The sequence below is a fragment of the Dendrobium catenatum genome, unplaced genomic scaffold, assembly GCF_001605985.2.
Source record: "Dendrobium catenatum unplaced genomic scaffold, ASM160598v2 fragScaff_scaffold_853, whole genome shotgun sequence".
Taxonomy (NCBI): Eukaryota; Viridiplantae; Streptophyta; class Magnoliopsida; order Asparagales; family Orchidaceae; genus Dendrobium; species Dendrobium catenatum.
Window position 1 is genome coordinate 3,186,788 of NW_021319315.1, and position 8,277 is coordinate 3,195,064.

The following is an 8,277-nucleotide window of genomic DNA, read 5'->3' on the forward strand; positions in this document are numbered from 1 at the left end:
GTTTGTATTGACGAAAGTTTTACCGCACAACTTTTGATATGTTTATGATATGATATTTTTACATGATTTAAGTATTTTCTGTAAAGTTTCTATCGGGTATTTTGAGTTCTGTGCGATTTTTATCGAATAGAAAATTTTCAGGATATTGGAAATTGTTGCTTCAGTACAAGTAAAGCTTTGAAACATTGTTTTATTCGATTTCCGGTAATTTGGTAAATTTCTGAATTTGTGATTTATGTGTACATTCCGTATACTGCCGTTATGCTGCTGATTTCTCGTACGATCTCTAATTTTCTGAATTGATGATTCGAATAATTGAATATGGATGTGATTATATAATTGAATTTTTGTTATGGTTACTGAAAGACAAGTGAAGACTGGTTGAACTGTTGGTTGGAGATTGATTTGACCTGTACAGGATGGTGGGCCGACGGGCTTTCCTTTAAAAAGGGTTTGGCAATATCCTCTATTGATCATTGATATAACGATTGAGAGTCATAAGGAGATTATTATGCCAACGGGCGGTCGACGGGCACAGAGTGACGACTCTTATTGAGCCAACGGATATAATGACACAACAATACATCGATACCGAAAAACGCCTTAATAGCCAGTGATTGTACTTATTCAGTAAGACTATTGTATTGAATTGCATGTGTACGGAGGTCAGAAGAAACATAGTCGGTAGGAGATCGTGGTCAGAAAGATTGTTGTCTGGTGATGGAGGTCGGAATGATCATAGTAGGCGATGGAGGTCGGAAGGGCCATAGTCGACAGGAGACAGGGGTTCAAGAGACCGTAGTTGACAAGAGACCGGGGTCAAAAAGATTGTTATATGGCGATATAGGTAGGAAGAACCCTAGTAGGCAAGAGACCGGGGTTAGAAAGATCGTTATATGGCGATGTGGGTAGGAAGGACCATAATCGGCAAGAGACCTGGGTTAGAAAGACCGTTGTAGAAGGGCGATACTTCGGGAGAACTCTCGATGTCAAACGGTGGCCCGGCAGATGTCCGAGCCTCAAGTGGTGGTCTGGCTAATCAACGACGTCAGGCGGTGGTCCAGCGGACGTGAGGGTCTCAAGTGGTGGTCTGGCGGAGCAACAACGTCAGACGATGGTCCTGCGGAGGTGAGAGCCTCAAGTGGTGGTCTGGCGGAGCAACAATATCAGACGGTGGTTTGGCGGATGTGAGAGACTCAAGTGGTGGTCTGGAGGAGCAACGACGTCAGGCGGTGGTCCGGCGGAGGTGAGGGCTTCAAGTGGTGGTCGAGCGGAGCAACAAATTCAGGCTGTGGTCTGGCGGAGGTGAGGGCCTCAAGTGGTGGTCCAGCTGAGCAACGGCGTCAGGCGGTGGTTTGGCGAAGGTGATGGCCTCAAGTGGTGGCCCGGCGGAGCAATGACGTCAGGCGGTAGTCCAGCGGTGGTGAGGGCCTCAAGTTGTAGTCCAGCGGAGCAACGACGTCATGCGGTGGTTCGACGGAGGTGATGGCCTCAAGTGGTGGTCCGGCGGAGCAACGACGTCAAGCGGTGGTCACGAGGAGGTGAGGGCCTCAAGTGGTGGTCCAGCAGAACAACGGCGTCAGACGGAGGTCCGGCGGAGATGAGGACCTCAAGTGGTGGTCCGGCGGAAGTCCGGCGGTGGTCTACGAGGAGCTTCTTCCTTCTCTTCTTCCTTCTTCTCTTCTTGCTTAGGTCTCCTCTCAAGAGAAATGAAGGGTCTATTTATAGATTTCTGAAGTGTCATGACTCGTAAATAGGAGGAGAATCAAGGCCAAATACATAGTGGTTTGGATAGACGACCGATATTGAATCTCTTGATCGTGGAACGTTCGTCAGACATTTGAAGGTCTTAATAATATCAGAATCCGACGATCTTGGGCTCATTGGATTTGTCTTGTCAAGCTTCTTGATTCTATTATAAGCATGTTGCGTTTAAAAATAGTTTGATAATCCAAATTATTGTTCAAACTTTTCAATAGCGCTTCGGGTCCTTGATTTGGACTCATTTGTGCTCGGATTGAGTTTAATTTGGTGTCGTTGGGTTTGTAATTCCGAGATAATCAGTTCGACTGTAAGTTTGTTGAAATCGGAGTTCAGATGATCCCAATTTTAATTTTTGAAAGTTTCTGGCTTAATTTTGCCTCGAGATTCGTGCCTAATCAAGATAATTTTTTGATGACATATCATGACTATTTTGTGTCCATGTAGCTGTATTAATTGGAACTAACGACATCCCCTATGGCATACTTATTTTGATATGCAGTAGCCTATGATGCGCCGACACTTCTCCTCAGAGAGGCGTGTAGTGTCCGACACATATCTGACATGACGTATCTGACACAACAAAACATATGATACTCCTCTGACGCTAAAATATGTCTGATTAAAAAATATTAAATACAAATTGGACACGCGTACGCGTATCTTAAATATTTAATGAATTTTTTAAATATAATTTCTTGTAGTTAAAATTTTTACTTATTTAAAATATAAAAACTAAATTTCTTATTTATTATCCACAGCACTAAATTAATCGCCCACACTTATTACCACATTCATCCAATATTCTTATTTTTATTTGTCTTTGGCAGTGAATATATTTTCGCCTCCTCTCTCGATGAATGATAAATGGCATCGACGCCCGATTTTATAATATTAATCATTTTAAGCACAAATTCTAGTTAAATGACTTTTTATTTCTAAATTATTTTAAAATTATATTTATTTACATTTTATACAGTATTTTTAAAATATAAATACTATAATATCGTGTTCAACATGTGTCTTATATTTTTAATAATTGACGTGTCCCGTGTCCATGTCATGTCATATCCATGTCGCCGTGCCCATATAATTTCATCATAGACGCTACCATATCATCAGGTAATTCTATCGTACACTTCATCATTAATGACTTCACCTTTTCACTTCATCATTGGCATAGGCGGATCCTAGGTCAGCCCAGGGTGGGCAAATGCCCACCCTAAAAAAAAAAAAAAATTGCCTAGAGGAAGGGCATATTTGGAACTTTGACCCCCCTCAAAAAAAAAAAAATTGCCCTGTTGCCCCGCTCAGTTGCCTGCGCCCCTCACTTTTCCTTCGCTTCCTTCAGCCGGGTTCGATTTTCCTGCAGCTGAGACATCTCTTCTCTGCGGATCAAGAATTTATCCTTTCTTACTGCATCTATGTTTCGTGATGCCATTCCAATTGATTTTCGTGAAGGAATATATATGGTTTTTTTCATATGAAATAAAAAGTTCAGTGTCCAAGCGATCAATGTGTTTTTCCAAAGAATTTGATGCAAGCTCGTGATTAAAGGGAGTTTCAACTTTATGAAAGATTTCTTCTCTAATTTCATCGGAGGTTTCATGTTAACCTTTATTATTTTTGTTGATTTGATTTCCTTATTTCTTTTGCTTTAGTCTATTATGTATGCTGATATATGAGTTTATTTTGGCATAATCTCATACACCATCATTGCATGATATATTTATTGGACACAAGATATCCATTGTAGAGAGATGACTACAATTTCTGAAAGAATAATGACAGGAGGATATGAGTAGTTACTGTTAATAGTTATGTAAAATATTATTGGACATAAGACATTAAATGAGAAAAAAATTAATTGTGGGTGATTATTTTCATCAGCTCTAAGCTCGACAAACTCGACTAGCCAACTAGTTAACAAGTCAAGTTTTAGCCGGCTCACGAACCGACTCGGCTCACTTACACTCCTAGGCTAAACATTTGTTGCTCTAAGAGACATCTTCTTTTAGAACATTAGCATCATTGGCTTCACATCTATAGGAAATAAGTGTCGCTCTTATGGATCGTTTTCGTACAAGTATGACTTAACTCAATCAGGATTTAGTAAATCTAAAGAGAATTAAAACTTGAAATTTGTTTGGCATGACTATTATTAAATTTTATCAATTTCTGATAATTTTATTATTATTATATTTTTATTTTATTATTATTATTGTTGTTATTTATTTAATTAAAATTTTGCCCACCCTAAAAAAAATAGTTGGATCCGCCCCTGATCATTGGTTTGAACAATATCTTAATTTTACTCTATTTCCTGTTGTTAATTTCTAATATAGTATGGCCTACGAACATACATATAAATTCTTCTTGGTTCGTGCGGCATATAATAGTCAATGAAAAAAAACTCCGTTGGAATTGGAACACATTGGGAGGCTAACTGGGGAGTGCCACATCATCGCATGCACTGGGCCCCGGTGATGTGGCGCGTCTCAATTCACCTCCGAACATGTTTGGATTCTGCACAGAATAATTTTTTTGTTGGGAAGAGTCGGAAATCAATTTATTTAAAATACACGATCTCTTTATATATTTTTATAATAACTTGACAGGCTTAAAAAATCATTTGATCAAGTAATTGACATACAATTTAAATTAGGGATTTTTACATACATAACACTTAAAACTATTGAAAATACATATCTAACACCAAAACATTAATATTTACGTATCTACCACTCCGTTACTCATGCCGTCACATCCCGTCGGGGAAGAAGAGAACTGGGGAAATACATGGAAGTGATGATGCCGGTTCAAGAGTTCCACTTCTAAAGCGTGACGACTACGCCGTACATGAGCGCGCCGTCGAGCCAAAAACACTTCGGCGTAGATCCCATGGAATTCTACTACCCCTACGCCGGCGCCCCAAATAGCCCCAACGCCGCCGGAGTTGAAGACGACTTTGCCTTCGACTTCAGCGGCCATCTCGAGAAGAACGCGCAGCCGCCGGCGTTAACATCAGCCGACGAATTATTCGACCAAGGCAAAATCCGACCCCTCAGACCCCCTCCCCGTCTATGCTCTCCGCATGACCCCTTCGCCGCAACCATAAACAGGAGAAGAAATAGTACTCCTTACTCTGCCTTTTCGCCCTCCATTTCCCATTCCCAAAGCCCAAAAAAAGACAATTCTTCGTTGCATAACCACAAGCAGCAGGTTTTATTTGCATAGCAGTAGGTTTCACTACATAATCTGTTTTAATTGCAAAACAGTTTGTCTCTTTCCTTCATTGCCACGAGTTCCATTGCACAGCTGCGTTCATGCTTACATTTTCTGGCATAATCACAGTTCAAATTGTTGTAAAGCTGCAGTTTTGTAAAGAAAATAAATAAATTATTAAACTTTCACTTCGCCAATAACTTCATCAACCCAAATATGACTAGGGCTTCGTTTGGGACTGTTTTCTTCCTGCTTCTTAAAGAGATTTTTTAGTACAAAAATTTAATTTTTTAACTAGAAAGCCGCTTTAAGAAGCAGTAAGAAAGCCATCCCAAACGAAGCCTAAGGTTTTGTTTGGGATGGTTTTCTTAAACTAAATTTTTTTTATACTAGAAAGTTACTTTTGAGAGAATTAAAAAGTTGTCCCAAGCAAAGCAGCTTTCTTACTGCTTTGAATTTCAGATTAGAATCATAATTTTTATTTGTCCACTATTTTGTCACTGCTTCCAATATTTTTGTGCTACTAAGTTGCATTCTACAGCATATTTAAAAAAAGTTCCTTTTTCCACAGTAACTTTACAACCAACTTTATAAAAAGTTGTACCACCCCAAATAAAACTTAAGTTAAATAATTCATTTTTCTCACTAGATTACAGAGCTGCATAATGAGTCAGATCAACAATAATTTTTTAGCCTGCAATGCACCTCAATGCTGAAGAGTTACTAGTACTTAAACTTGTTAATTTCATTGATTGTTGAGATTGAGCCCATTAGAAGAGAGATAATGAAGTTGAGAGTCTAAAAATAGAGCTTCTTGAGTCTTCTTTTGCTCTCTAACTCATATTTATAGGTTGAACTCAAACCCTCAACTGACAAAGCAACTTGACTTAGAGTCTCATCCTTCCATTTATTCCTCTTTTTATGAACCTAAGGGAACTTTGTTTTAATCTACTCCAACTACTCATCATGGCCATTTTTTTCTTGTTCACATTCAAAATATGATATTATATTGCTCGTCGATAAGAATTTATTTATGCTAAGAATGATAATATTTTCAATCATTTATTTAATAAAACATTTATCTTATCGGTAACAAAAAAATATTTCATTTATCTTATCACGGCGTTCAGTGCCACCGGAGCAGCATAGAGGGGGGTTGGCAGGCAGTGGGGCATCGCGGCGGGTAGGCCGATGAGGATAGCAGTGGTCAGTAGCAGTCACTCAGGCATCTCGGACACGCGGACAGCGGTCAACAGGTCAATCCCAGTCATTTTCGAGTTTTCAGGTTAACTCGAACCTGACTCGATTTTTGAAACAAGTCAAAAACTCTAACCCGAACCCGACCCGGTTTGAATTCGGGTTGATCTGAGCCCAAAATAGGATCGATTCGGATTTTCGGATCATGTCAAATATTAACACCCCTAGAAATTACCTTCCTTTCTTCCGATATAGCTTATATATTATTTGGCCAGTTACTCGTTAAGGGGTAATAGAGTTGTGTTACTTGCCCTTGCCTCTATCATTATCTTTCTGCAACTTTTTCCTTTCATGTGTTAAAATATAGCAGGTGTGGTTAATATGATTTTCCCTAGCTACATGGTAAAGTAGTGACAATAAGGCACAATGTACATGATTTCTTAATCTTTGGAAATTAATGATTTGGAATATCTTTGAATTTTAAGATGTAAACCAGTATTTTAGATGAAGCTACTGTTCTACTGATTATACAGTTGAATTATTAGATAAAAAATAATATGAGTAGAACTATAGAAGTAGTTTTTATTTTTTAATAATAAATATATTTGACGGCCAAATTATTACTTAACAAATTCCTATGATGTATGCAGCTCATATTGATTTATTGGTTGAGAGCTTTGGTTACAAACTAAGAGGTCTTGGGTTCGAAACGTACGTATGTGATGTTTGTGTGAGTTTGCCTTAATCGGCTAAAAGTTCCCCAAAAAAAAAATTCCTATGATGTTAAATATAACTTTAGATGTACGTCTTTGTATCAATCATAAATAATAATAATAATTTTTCTTTTTTCTACAATTTTAACAAATGATTTAAAAGTTAATTTAAATTATTTGGTAATGACTATTCATTTAATTTATCATACCTAAACCATGTATATGTGTACTTATATGTTATATAATTCTTAAAACTCATGTTTATTTTATTTTTTTTTTACAAAATTTCATATGTATATGTATTCATATAATTTTTTTAAAAAAAATAAAAAAAAATTATTTATATTTTTAAATTTGAGAGATGGTAATTTAGTTTTTTTTTTTTTTTTAAATCCCTAAAGCTGAGCTAAAGCCTGCCAATTACAAAAAATCGACAAGTTAAATCTCACCTTAAGTGTATATATCCACTTCAGTGTTTTCCCACTTTTTTTGCTGAGTTCCGGCGGTTTTCAAAATTTAGTTAGAGAAGCATGTGAAGGATGAAAGATCGTTAACTTGGCGGTGGTGAGCTCCCGCTGTGACTTCTAATCCGATGGAACAAAGATCTTTGAAGGAAGCGAATATGCTTTCTTAAGCGACTTTAGTGATTTCGTTGAATGAGGAGAACATCGTAATGATTTTGATGAAGCAGACGAACAAAATTATGTATCAGATTATTGGAAACTTTAATATCTATTTCATTCTTTCTCTTCTTCGATCCTTTTAATAGATTGATTCTTGACATATTTATTAGGATCAATAAAAATTTAAATTAGAATGAATATTTTATTAATTTAACCATGATCATTAAAACCAGATCGAATCAGTTGGTCAACCAGACTTTTTACCTTTGAAAACCGGAGTAGCAGCGAATCCGGGGAAAACTAGCTAAATCGTTGGTTCAACTGCTAAACCGGAGAATCGAGCGGATTTGTAAGAATCATCCAGTTCAAAACATGCGTAATGGCAGCTGTTGATTGCGAAATGAAGGGATGAAATCAATCAGAATGTTTGGATCGTATAAGTGTATAACCCTAAGCTCTACTCGTACCTCATAGTTTCTATTTCATTAGTGTATATCCAACAGTGTGTTTTGTTCGTTTCCCCTCCCAACTCATCATGATCTTCGTTTGCATATAGCCAGCCATTGGTCGTGCTCCTTCAGTTATTTGATAGACACATTTCGTTGCTAAGCAAGTCGTCTTCCTATTGTTTGTGGCACAAATCACGAGTTTGTCATTTGCTCACCTTCACTTTCATCTTTAAAATATTGCTATATCTTGCTTTCATTTTTGTGGATTTAAAACAAAGGAAATGAAGCTAAATTGTGTCTTCAACAAAA